This window comes from Halichoerus grypus, chromosome 10, assembly GCF_964656455.1.
Source record: "Halichoerus grypus chromosome 10, mHalGry1.hap1.1, whole genome shotgun sequence".
Taxonomy (NCBI): domain Eukaryota; kingdom Metazoa; phylum Chordata; class Mammalia; order Carnivora; family Phocidae; genus Halichoerus; species Halichoerus grypus.
In genome coordinates, this window is record NC_135721.1 from 33,992,815 (window position 1) to 34,005,467 (window position 12,653).

Genomic DNA, 12,653 nt, shown 5'->3' on the forward strand with positions numbered 1-12,653 from the left:
ATTTTTAAAAAGATTTTTAAAAAAAGATTTATTGAGGGCGCCTGGGTGGCTCAGTCAGTTAAGTGTCTGCCTTCGGCTCGGGTCATCGTCCCAGGGTCCTGGGATCGAGTCCCGAATCGGGCTCCCTGCTCTGCGTGGAGTCAGCTTCTCCCTCTCCCTCTGTCTGCTGCTCCCCCTGCTTGTGCTCTCTCTCTGTAATATAAATAAATAAAATCTTTTAAAAAAGAAAAATTTATTGATTTATATGAGAGAGAGAATGAGAGACCCCGCGCACACAGAGGGAGAGGGAGAAGCAGACTCCCCACTGACCAGGGAGCTGGATGCAGGGCTCCATCCCAGGACCCCCGGATCATGACCTGAGCTGAAGGCAGACGCTCAACTGACTGAGCCACCCAGGCCCCACCAAGTTCTTATTTTTAAGGGGCACCTGGGTGGCTCAGTCATTTAAGCACCCAACTCTTGATTTCAGCTGAGGTCATGATCCCAGGGTCTTGTGATCGAGCCCTGATCAAGCTCAGCATGGAGCCTGCTTAAGATTCTCTCTCTCCCTCTCTCTCTGCCCCTCCTTCCCCACTAGCATGCGCACGCTCTCTCTCTTTTTCTCTCTCTCTCACACACACACACAAAAAATTTTATTTTTAAGTAGTCTCTATACGCAATGTGGGGCTTGAGCTCACAACCCCGAGATCAAGAGTTGAATGCTTTTCGGACTGAGCCAACCAGGCTCCCCCCTTTTTTCTTTTTTAAGATTTTATTTTATTTATTATTATATTATATATTTTTTAAAGATTATTTATTTATTTATTTGACAGATTTATTTATTTATTTGACAGAGAGAGACAAAGCGAGAGAGGGAACACAAGCAGGGGGAATGGGAGGGGGAGAAGCAGGCTTCCCGCCGAGCAGGGATCCCGATGCGGGGTTCGATCCCACTGGGATCATGACCGAGCCGAAGGCAGATGCTTAACGACTGAGCCACCCAGGTGCCCCTAAGATTTTATTTTTAAGTAAAAAATGTAAAGCTTTAGAAAATTAAATTTTGTGTCACCTTCTGCTGTATTTGCAGTCAGGCAAAAAGTGAAGTTATATCACTTACTGGGGGCTGAAGTTGGGATGTAGGGAAAATGAGATGAGTAAGAATAGTTATTTTCTGATGAATGTTCATTCTGTTTGCCCCTGTGTTTCCACTACAACACGCACACACTTGGAGCTTTGTTGAAGAAGAAAAGGAAAGAAGATGGGAAGATTTATTTATTCCTACTAAGAATTATAAAACCAGAATTAGCTCTTGGAGAGAATTGGGGAGAAACTGATCTTTCCTACCTTAAGTCCTGTTCATATTGTTTACCAAGTTATTGATGATTCTGGCATTTTAAAAAAAAATACTTATTTATTTATTTGACAGAGAGAGACACAGCGAGAGAGGGAACACAAGCAGGGGGAGTGGGAGAGGGAGAAGCAGGTCTCCTGCAGAGCAGGGTCCCGATGTGGTGCCCGATCCCAGGACCCCGGGATCATGACCTGAGCCGAAGGCAGACGCTTAATGACTGAGCCACCCAGGCGCCCCTGATTCTGGCATTTTTGTGTTACTATTTTGAGTAGAATCAGAAAGTACTGTTGACATCTTTTTTTTTTAATTAATTAATTAATTAATTATGGTTTTTAGTAATCTCTACACCCAGTGTGGGGCTTGAACTCACAGCCCTAACACCAAGAGTCACATGCTCTTCTGACAGAGCCAGCCAGACGTCCTTGATCTTAAAATTTTAAATAAGACATTTCGGGATGTGGTAATATTATGAATCAGTAAGGTTATGATTTGTTACAGGTAAAAGGTGAAGTGACTTCTATACCCAGTTCTTATCACATCCTGGTCTGAGTCATTATGTTCTTATAAAATGTCTTGGTGTCAAAGGGCATATTGGGAACTTTATTTTTTTAATATTCAGGTAGTACGTAATTTATGATTATTAAAAAGATACAGAAAGTTTATTGTATCTTATAGGAATTTTGGACTTAAATGGGATTTTATTTTATTTTATTTTATTTTTTTTTAAGATTTTATTTATTTATTTGAGACAGAGAGAATGAGAGAGAGAGAGAGAGCACATGAGAGGGGGGAGGGTCAGAGGGAGAAGCAGACTCCCTGCCGAGCAGGGAGCCCGATGCGGGACTCGATCCAGGGACTCCAGGATCGTGACCTGAGCCGAAGGCAGTCGCTTAACCAACTGAGCCACCCAGGCGCCCTTAAATGGGATTTTAGAAAATAATTCATACCTTTATTTATTTATTTATTTTAAAGATTTTATTTATTTGAGGGAGACAGCAGGGGGTGGGGAGGGGCAGAGGGAGAAGAAGAGGGAGAAGCAGGCTCCCCACTAGGCAGGGAGCCCAGCTTGGAGCTCGATCCCAGGACCTTGAGATTATGACCTGAACCGAAGGCAGAGGCTTAAGCAACTGAGCCATCCAGGTGCCCCTTTTATTTATTTATTTTTAAAGATTGATTTATTTAATTTGGAGAGAGAGCGTGGCAGGGATGCGCAGAGGGAGAGGCAGGGAGGGGATCTGGAGCACATTCCCCACTGAGCATGGAGCCCGATTACGGGCTCCATCCCACGGCTCAAAGATCGTGACCTGAGCTGAAATCAAGAGTAGAAGGCTCAACTGACTGAGCCACCCAGATGCCCCTTGGCACCTCTTTTTAAAAAATTTGTAACTAGTAATCACAATTGTTACTTTGAAGTACTGAAATCGATTGTTTTGAATACATCTGCTCTGTTCTCTCCAGCTTTCTTTCCTGGCCTTAGCACACAGTTTGTATATTCTGAGTGCTCACTCTGAGGTTCTTTAATGTTGGGGACCTGGTCGTCTGCGTGTGTTTTGTTCATTATATTTGCTTATACAAATGTTTGCAGCTTTACATTTAGCAGGGGAACAAATCTGAAGAACAGTCAGGCTACCAGTTATTTGTCTTAGCATCTTGGTTGGCTGAAAACAAACTGCGGTGGTTTTAAAATACGGTCCCCAAATTCTTTGCCATTCCTTCCATTGTTAGATGGGGTCCATGTTGTTGTGATCAGTACAATATAGTGGAAGGAATGCAGTGTGACTCCCAAGGCTAGGTCATAAAAGGCCATGCAGCTTCTGCCTGTTCTCTTGGAATGTTTGCTCTCAGGATGTTCCTGCTGGGAATTTAGCCACCATACTGTGAGAAGGCCAAGCCATGTGGAGAGGCCATGTATAGGTGCCATGGTTGACTGCCCTAGCTGAGAGCCCAGGTGCCAGACACGTGGCTGAAGGAACCACCAGCTGATCCAGTCTCAGCCATTTGAGTTCCAGTTCAAGCACTGTTCATTGTGAAGCAAAGGCAGGATTGCTGTGCTGTGTCTGAATTCCTTACCCACTGAACCTGTGAACAAAGTATAATAGTTTTTGTGTTTGTGCCATTAAGTTTTGGGGTGATTCCTAACTCAGCAATAGTTAACTGGAACAGGATCATAATAGATTTTCTGGTTTTGTGTAATTTCAATGATATTTTAAGATCAATATCAAAGCTTATCGCTGCCTACTAAAAGTATTTAATGAACTCTTCTTTATTTTTTATTTTTTATATTTTTTAAAGATTTTATTTATTTATTTGACAGAGAGAGACACAGCGAGAGAGGGAACACAAGCAAGGGGAGTGGGAGAGGGAGAAGCAGGCTTCCTGCAGAGCAGGGAGCCCGATGCGGGACTTGATCCCAGGACCCTGGGATCATGACCTGAGCCAAAGGCAGATGCTTAATGACTGAGCCACCCAGGTGCCCCTTGAACTCTTCTTTAAATAAGGCTCATTTTCTTTTCTTTTTTCTTAAAGCTTTTAATTTTTTTTTAAGATTTTATTTATTTATTTGAGAAAGAGCGTGAGAGAGAGTACTAGAGGGGGGTGGGTCAGAGGGAGAAGCAGATTCCCCGCCAAGCAGGGATCCCAACGCGGGGCTCAGATCCCGGGATTCCAGGACCACGACCTGAGCTGAAGGCAGAAGCTTAAGCCACCCAGGTGCCCCTAAACTTCATTTTCTTTTGATAGATTGACTAAATGATCTTGCACTGATGCCTTATGCTGAATATTTTCCTCATACTTAATTTTTGGCCCCAGTGAGAATAAGTCAGGAAAAATGCCTTCTTTATTATTCTGTAGTGGAATTCATCGATAGTGTAACTTATGTAAAAAACAAAACTAAAACTCGATATTTCATGTTCTAACTGAAATATAATATAAAACCATTCATAATAGACTATATAATACAATGCATAATATAATCATATGTACTGTATTTCAATATGTGTAAGTTTTGGGGCATGACTATAGTGGAAGACATAATGAAGTTGTGAAATATCAGCGTGGTTCTGCCTGGGTGGCTCAGTTGGTTAAGCATCTGCCTGTGTCTGAGGTCATGATTTCAGGGTCCTGGGATCGAGCCCCATGTCAGGTTCCCTGATTAGCGGGGAGTCTGCTTCTCCCTCTGCCCCTCCCCCACTCGTGCTTGCTTGCTCCCTGTCAAATAAATAAATAAAATCTTAAAAAAAAAAGAAATGTCTGTGTGTACGCATGGAATTGCTAGCAATGCAGCAGTTACAGATTAGACTGAAATGTTATATTAGGAACACTAATATTTGTCACGACTTTTCGGAATGGTGCTCTTGGTAAGCTCTGAACAAAACAAAATAGGCTTTTCTCTTTTTATATGATGGCTGCATTCCTGGAAAAGTCAGTTATATTAAAACCACATCCAAAGTATTTCTGTTCTCCTACATAGAATGGAATTAATTCTAGTTTCCAGTAACAGAGTCATGTTTTTCACCTATATAAATGTTCAGAGGGACATTGAAAAGTCATGTGAATCAAATTTCTCTGGTATGGGCCTGCCTTCTGCTATATATAGTATATCTATACGTTGTCTAGCGGTCTTTTTTTTTTTTTAGTTTCAGATGTACAACATAGTGATTTGATTATTATGTATATTATGTAATGCTACCACGATAAGTGTAGTTACCATCTCTCACCATACAGTGTTATTACAGTATTATTGACTATGCTGTACTTTTCAGCCCTGTGACTTATTTATTTTATTTATTTTTAAAGATTTTATTTATTTATTTGAGAGAGCATGAGGGGGGGAGGGTCAGAGGGAGAAGCAGACTCCCTGCTGAGCAGGGAGCCCGATGCGGGACTCGATCCCAGGACCCTGGGATCATGACCTGAGCCGAAGGCAGACGTTTAACCATCTGAGCCACCCATGCGCCCGGATTATTTGTTTTTTTGGTGTTGAATTTGATGTCTAACATTCTTTTATATATGAAATAGTGGTACCACTCCCATTGTGGTACCTCCCCCTACCCCCACAGACCCACCGTTTCAAAGGACTCCTTAGGTTGTAGACTAGAATCCATTGAAAAACCACTGCACTAAACTCAGTATCATAGAACAACAAAAGCTATGTTTTTCTTGTTGACTTAATGTATGTGCTAACATTAACCATAATGCTGGGAACATGGAAGTTACTTGGTATGTACAAATAAAAATATTCTTGGAGCCTTGCTGGCTTAGTGGGTAGAGCATGTGATTCTTGATATCAGAGTTGTGAGTTCAGGCCTCATGTTGGGCATAGAGCTTACTTAAAAAAAATTCTTTTCTTTTTTTAAAGATTTTTATTTATTTGCGAGAAAGAGAGCAAGCATGAACGAGGGGGAGACAGAGGGAGAAGGAGAAGCATATTCCCTGCTGAGCAGGTACCCCGATGTGGGGCTTGATCCCAGGACCCTGAGATCATGACCTGAGCTGAAGGCAGATGCTTAACCAACTGAGTCACCCAGGTGCCCCTCCTCTAAAAAAGAAAAAAATATATATATATATATTTTTTAAGATTTTATTTATTTATTTGACAGAGAGAGACACAGTGAGAGAGGAAACACAAGCAGGGGGAGTGGGAGAGGGAGAAGCAGGCTGCCCGCGGAGCAGGAAGCCCGATGCGGGACTCGATCCCAGGACCTGGGATCATGACCCGAGCCGAAGGCAGCCGCTTAATGACTGAGCCACCCAGGCGCCCCTAAAAAAAAAATTCTTAATATTTCCTTAGTTCCCCCAAAATTAGAGATTAAAGTTTCAAGTAATAAAAAAGTTAAAATTATTTATATTCAGCTAAGATTGATACGTCTTGACCTGGAGTTTAAAGGAGAATTTTTGAATACCTAGAAAAACTGAGGACGCTTTAAAGTTTTTAGAAAGTTACCAATAAAAGAATGAGGATCATATTTCTTAGATAGTAGAAGAGCAAATTATTTTAAGTTGAGAGTTCAGTAACAGTGTGAGCGGTCAAATAAAGGTATTTTTCAATATACAAAGGTCTGATACAAATAATTTAGGAATAAAAGTTCATATTATCGGGGTTCCTGGGTGGCTCAGTCAGCTGAGTGCCTGACTCTTGGTTTTGGCTCAGGTCATGATCTCATGGGTCATGGGATCGAGCCCTGCGTAGGGCTCTGCGCTCAGCAGGTCATCTGCTTGAAGATTCTTTCCATCTGCCCCTTCCCCCACTCGCTCACACTCTCTAAAATAAATAAATAAATCTTAAAAAAGAAAAGTTCATATTATCAGAGCATTAGAAATAGGGCAGGTAATGGGCGCCTGGGTGGCTCAATTGGTTAAGCGACTGCCTTTGGCTCAGGTCATGATCCTGGAGTCCCGGGATCAAGTTCCACATCGGGCTCCCTGCTCAGCAGGGAGTCTGCTTCTCCCTCTGACCTTCGCCCCTCTCATGCTCTCTCTCTATCTCATTCTCTCTCTCAAATAAATAAATAAAATCTTAAAAAAAAAAAAAAGAAATAGGGCAGGTAAGTATAAGTCTTTTAAAAGTCTGATATTTGAGGGAAGGGAAAGATTATAGGTATTGTTCAATTATGTTTGATAGTTCACCATATTAACTATATCTCAATTTAAGGATAACCAATGGAAGGATACAGATAAATTACTTGATTTTACTTCACTTGTGTTATTACATTAATAGATAAATTAAAAATGGTCCCAAATAGACCCCAACTCAAGAGAAGAGGGAAAAAGAACAATAAGGTAAATATAAGATGGCCAGAATGAGGCCAAACATATGAAATGATAAAAAATGTGAGTGGGATAAACTCTCCTTTTAAAGGACAGACTGTTATTCATAACATTCATTTATAAATGAGACACAAAGAAAACCTTTAACAAGTAGCAAAAGCAGGAATGCACAAGTAACATTCTGTCTACAAGGCAACAAAGTAATTAACAAAAGAATAACAAGCCATGTTAGTATCCAATTTAGAAATTTAAAAAATGCTTATAAGCAACTTTTGTGCTAAAAGAGAAATAAAGTGTTCAGTTGCAGGGTGCCTGGATGGCTCAGTTGGTTAAGTGTCTGTTGATTTTAGCTCAAGACATGATCTTAGGGTCCTGGGATCAAGTCCCATGTCTGGCTCTGCTCTCAGCAGGGAGTCATCTTGAGATTTTCTCTCTCCCTCTTCCTCTGCCCCTCCCCCCACTTGCATACTCGTTACTCTCTCTCTAAAATAAAGAAATCTTAAAATATAATCTTCAGTGGGCGCCTGGGTGGCTCAGATGGTTAAGCATCTGCCTTCGGCTCAGGTCATGATCTCAGGGTCCTGGGATCGAGTCCCGCATCCTTGGGAGCCTGCTTCTCCCTCTGCCTCTCTCTCTCTCTCTCTGTCTCTCATGAATAAATAAATAAAATCTTAAAAAAATATATATATATAATCTTCAGTTGCAAATGATTGAAAAAATGAATGACGGTGAAAGTTCTACGTCTGAAAAACCTGTAGATTGAGGCCACAGTGACACTCAAAAGAAAATTTAAAGACTTCAAAGCAAACCTTGAAAAAATGACTTCAAGTAATTATTAAAGCTGGGCATTCAAGAAAGAAGAGAAAAATAAAATCCAAAAGAAGGAAGGAATTAAAAATAAAAGCAATAGGTACTGAAATAGGGGAAAATGTAAATGAAAGGTAAATGAAATCCCAGTCTAAATCGTAATGAGTTTTATTTGGACCTTGGCAAAGTGATTCTGACATATATTCATGTCATAGGAAGAAAATGAACGAGGAGAAAAAAAGTTGGGTTCATTTGTTTTCTAGTTTCTAGTAAATCCTTTTTTGTTTAAATTGAGATATATATATATATATTTTAAGATTTTATTTATTTGACAGAGAGAGAGACAGCGAGAGAGGGAACACAAGCAGGGGCAGTGGGAGAGGGAGAAGCAGGCTTCCCACTGAGCAGAGAGCCCGATGCGGGGCTCGATCCCAGGACCCTGAGATCATGACCTGAGTCGAAGGCAGACGCCTAATGACTGAGCCACACAGTGGCCCCAATCTTTAGTCTTTTAGGTTGTTTTCTAGAGTGTCCTATCTCTTTAAACCACACACGTATAGCTGGAAATTTTTTTTGTTTCCGTTGTTCGGTCTTTTTAAACCCATTCTGAGGATCTTTAACTTCAATAAGGATATTTAATTCTTTTATATTTAATCCTATTTTACTTTAAATCCTGGGTGTGTATTTTCTTCCTTCCTTTCTTTTTTTTGGTTTTATCAGATTTTCTATTTTTCAGTAAGGCATTCATCCTATTTGTAGTCTTATAATAGTTATCTTCACATTTTTTGTATATTTTAGTTAATTCTTAAAAATTTTTGGTTTTGGAAAGGTAATTATTTGGGGGCGCCTGGGTGGCTCAGTCGGTAAGCATCTGCCTTCGGCTCAGGTCATGATCCCAGAGTCCTGAGATCGAGCCCCGCATCGGGCTCCCTGCTCTGCGGGAAGCCTGCTTCTCCCTCTCCCACTCCCTCTGCTTGTGTTCCCTCTCTCGCTGTGTCTCTCTGTGTCAAATAAATAAATAAAATCTTAAAAAAAGAAAAAGTAATTATTTGAATATGGGTCAACATTTAAAAGGTACAAAAGTATACTCAGTGTATAAGCTCCCCACATCAGGTGTCTAAAAACCCACTTCTCCCCCACAGATCACCATTGTTAACTAGTATCTGCTGTCTTTTCTAGAGAAAAGCAGTGTATATAGATCAAATCATACATATGTGTTTATGTGCATTTCCCCAGCTTTTTTTTTTTAGGAAAAATGATGTCATAGTATAGTGATTTTTATATTTTGTGCTCTTGAAATTCCCTTAATAATTTAAAAAACATTTACTCTCTTATACATTTAAAGTTGACATCTAACCATAGTACACTGTTGGTGGGAATATAAATTGGTGCAGCCACTGTGGAAAACGTTATGGAGGTTCCTCAAAAATTAAAAATAGAAATACCATATTATCTGATAATTCTACTATTGCCTATTTACCCAAACAAAACAAAAACACTAATTGAAAAAGATATAGGCACCCCTATGTTTCTTGCAACATTATTTATAATAGCCGAGATTTGGAAGCAACCCACTGTCCATCAATAAATGAATGGATAGGGGCGCCTGGGTGGCTCAGCTGGTTAAGCGGCTGCCTTCGGCTCAGGTCATGATCCCAGGGTCCTGGGATCGAGCCCTGCATCGGGCTCCCTGCTCAGCGGGGAGCCTGCTTCTCCCTCTCCCTCTGCCTGCCTCTCTGCCTACTTGTTCTCTCTCTCTCTGTCAAATAAATAAATAAAATCTTTAAAAAAAATAAATAAATGAATGGATAAGGAAGATGTAGTATACACACATGCACTGGAATGTTATGCAGCCATTAAAAAGGATGAGGCCATGCCATTTGTGATGACATGGATGGAGCTAGAGAGAATTATGCTAAGTGAAATATCAGAGAAAGACAAATACCATATATGACTTCACTCATATGGAATCTAAAGAACAAATGAATAAACAAACAAAAGCAGAATCAGACCTATAAGTACAGAGAACAGACTGATGGGTGCCAGAAAGGGTTTGGGTGGAGGGATGTGTAAAATGGATGGAGGGGAGTGGGAGATACAGGTGTCTAGTTATGGAATGAATATGTCATAGGAATGCATAAGGAATATAGTCAATGATACTGTAATAGATGGTATGGGGATGGATGATAACTACACTTGCGTTGAGCACATCATAATGTATAAACTTCTTGAATCACTCAATTGTCAACCTGAAACTAATGTATCATTGTGTGTCAACTATACTCAAAAAAGTTTAAAAAAAAAAGATGAAGTTGACATCTAAAGTTTTTCATCAAAAATTAAAATAGTTGTGGGGGCACCTGGCTGGCTCAGTCAGTAGAGCATGCAACTCTTGATCTCAACTCTTGATCTCCTGGTTTTGAGTTCAAGCCCCACATTGGGCGTAGAGCTTACTTAACAAAAATTAAAATAGTTGCAAAGATGTAGTATTTGGTATGTTGTAAATAGTGACATTTAAAAATAAATTGTTATATCACACTTTAAAGTATTCTGGTAGAAAAGAAATATTGTAACAATTTGCCCACCATCACAGGTTAAAAAAAGGAAGAACAAGTTCTACTCTACAATTTGAAATTTTATGGGATTTTTTTTTTCTCCTTGAGCTTCATTCCATTTTGTTTTCTCCACAGAATTTCAGCCTAATGTATTTTATGCCTGAAAGTTTTGTTTTGTTTTGTTTTCTAGAGAGAGTGTGAATGGGGGTGGGGGGGGGGCAGGGAAAGGGAGACAGAGTCTTAAGCTGGCTCCACGCCCAGCATGGAGCCCAACCCAGGGGTCAGTCTTACAACCCTGAGATCATGACCTGAGCTGAAATCAAGAGTCGGGCACTTAACTGACTGAGCCACCCAGGTGCCCCATGTCTGCAAGTTTTATTCATCATCGTATCATTCTCTGCAACAAAAATGTATAAATACATTAAAATTAAAAACATTTTGTATTTCCTGAGTCCAAAAAGCTCAGAGTCTTTTTTTTTTTTTTTTAAAGATTTTATTTATTTATTTGAGAGAGAGAGCACAAGTGGGGGAAAGGGACAGAGGGAGAATCAGACTCCCTGCTGAGCAGGGAGCCCAACTCTGGGCTTGATCCCAGGACCCTGGGATCATGACCTGAGCCGAAGGCAGATGCTTAACCAATAGAGCCACCCAGGTGCCCCTGAAAGGCTCAGAGTCTTATTTATTAAAGTTCAAGCATAAAAAAATGGGATAATTATTGGGGCGCCTGGGTGGCTCAGTCGGTTAAGCATCTGACTCTTGATTTTGGCTCGGGTCATGATCTCAGGGTTGTGGGATCCAGCCCCACATTGGGCTCTGCTCAGCAGGTAGTCTGCTTGGGATGCTCTCTTTCCTTCTCCCTCTGCCCCTTCCCACCATGCTTTCTCTCAAATAAATAAATAAATCTTTAAAAATATGATAATTAGTAAACATAAAAATACCTTTTTACTGGAAATCATCTCTTAGAGATAGATGAGGCTTCCTCTTACTCCTGATTAGTTCATGAATCCTTGTATTAGTGTAACTCATTGTAGAATGAGGCAGGGTTTGGCATTTTCTCTTTCTTTTTTTTTTAAGATTTTTAAAATTTATTTATTTGACAGAGAGAGAGAGACAGCGAGAGGGAACACAAGCAGGGGGAGAGGGAGAGGGAGAAGCAGGCTTCCCGCCAAGCAGGAGCCCGATGCGGGGCTCAATCCCAGGACCCTGGGATCATGACCTGAGCCGAAGGCAAATGCTTAACGACTGAGCCACCCAGGCGCCCCGGCATTTTCTCTTTCTGATACTTGGGTTTATAGATGAAACTTCTGACAAAATATTTTCATCTAAGTAAGTAGATGAGAATGGTGGAGGTTTGCTCATTCATTTATCAAATGTATTTTGATCTCCTGCTATGTTCCGGGCAATCTTCTAATCTCTGGTGATAAGCAGTGAACAAAGCAACAGAAATCTCTGCCCTCAGAGCTTACAAGTGTCTCTTTGTTCTTCTGAGTTGTATGTGAAAAATTATATAGCAGTTTTTCATCAAAAGTGATTTTTAATGATTTAGCAGGTGACAATTAAATTAGGCCCTCCCTCAGTTTTGTTGAAAACAGAATTTGAAACCACCACACTTGGAAGAGGTTTGTTAACCAGTCATTAAAGTCCTTCGTGGTCTCATTTTCTGAGACGCACAGTTAAAAGGCTTTACTGACACCTAACAAGTGACTGTTAATTATACATCTTACCCTTTTACCTATGGGGATTGTATCATTTAGTGTTCTACCAGAGAAACAGAAGCAGTTGGGGATTTTAAATATATACATTCATATATATACATATATATATATGCATACATATAGTCTCCTATGTACATGCTCACACATATATAATCCAACTGGTTTAAAGAAAAATATGAAGAGATTTATTGCAAGTAATTGGTTTATATGATTGTGGGGGCTGGTCAGGCAAGCCTGAAATCCTCACTGGTAGGCTGGTTGGGGGAATCTCTTCCTCAGAGCAATACAATTATGCTCATGAAGGCTTTCAACTGATTAGATGAGGCCCACCCAGATTATTGAGGATAATCTCCTTTACTTAGAGTCAGCTGATGTTAATCACATCTACAAAATACTTTCATAGCAACACCTAGATTAGATTTTGAGTAAGAGGAACTGTAGTCTTGCCAATTTGAGACACAAAACTAACCATCAGAGGGA

At 40.3% G+C, this 12,653-nt stretch overlaps 1 protein-coding gene across 9 annotated transcripts in view; it reads left to right on the forward strand.

The window, feature by feature from the left end:
- The window catches only part of MTA3 (metastasis associated 1 family member 3), a 231,789-nt gene that overhangs the window by 66,510 nt on the left and 152,626 nt on the right, over positions 1-12,653 (forward strand). The window lies entirely within an intron of this gene.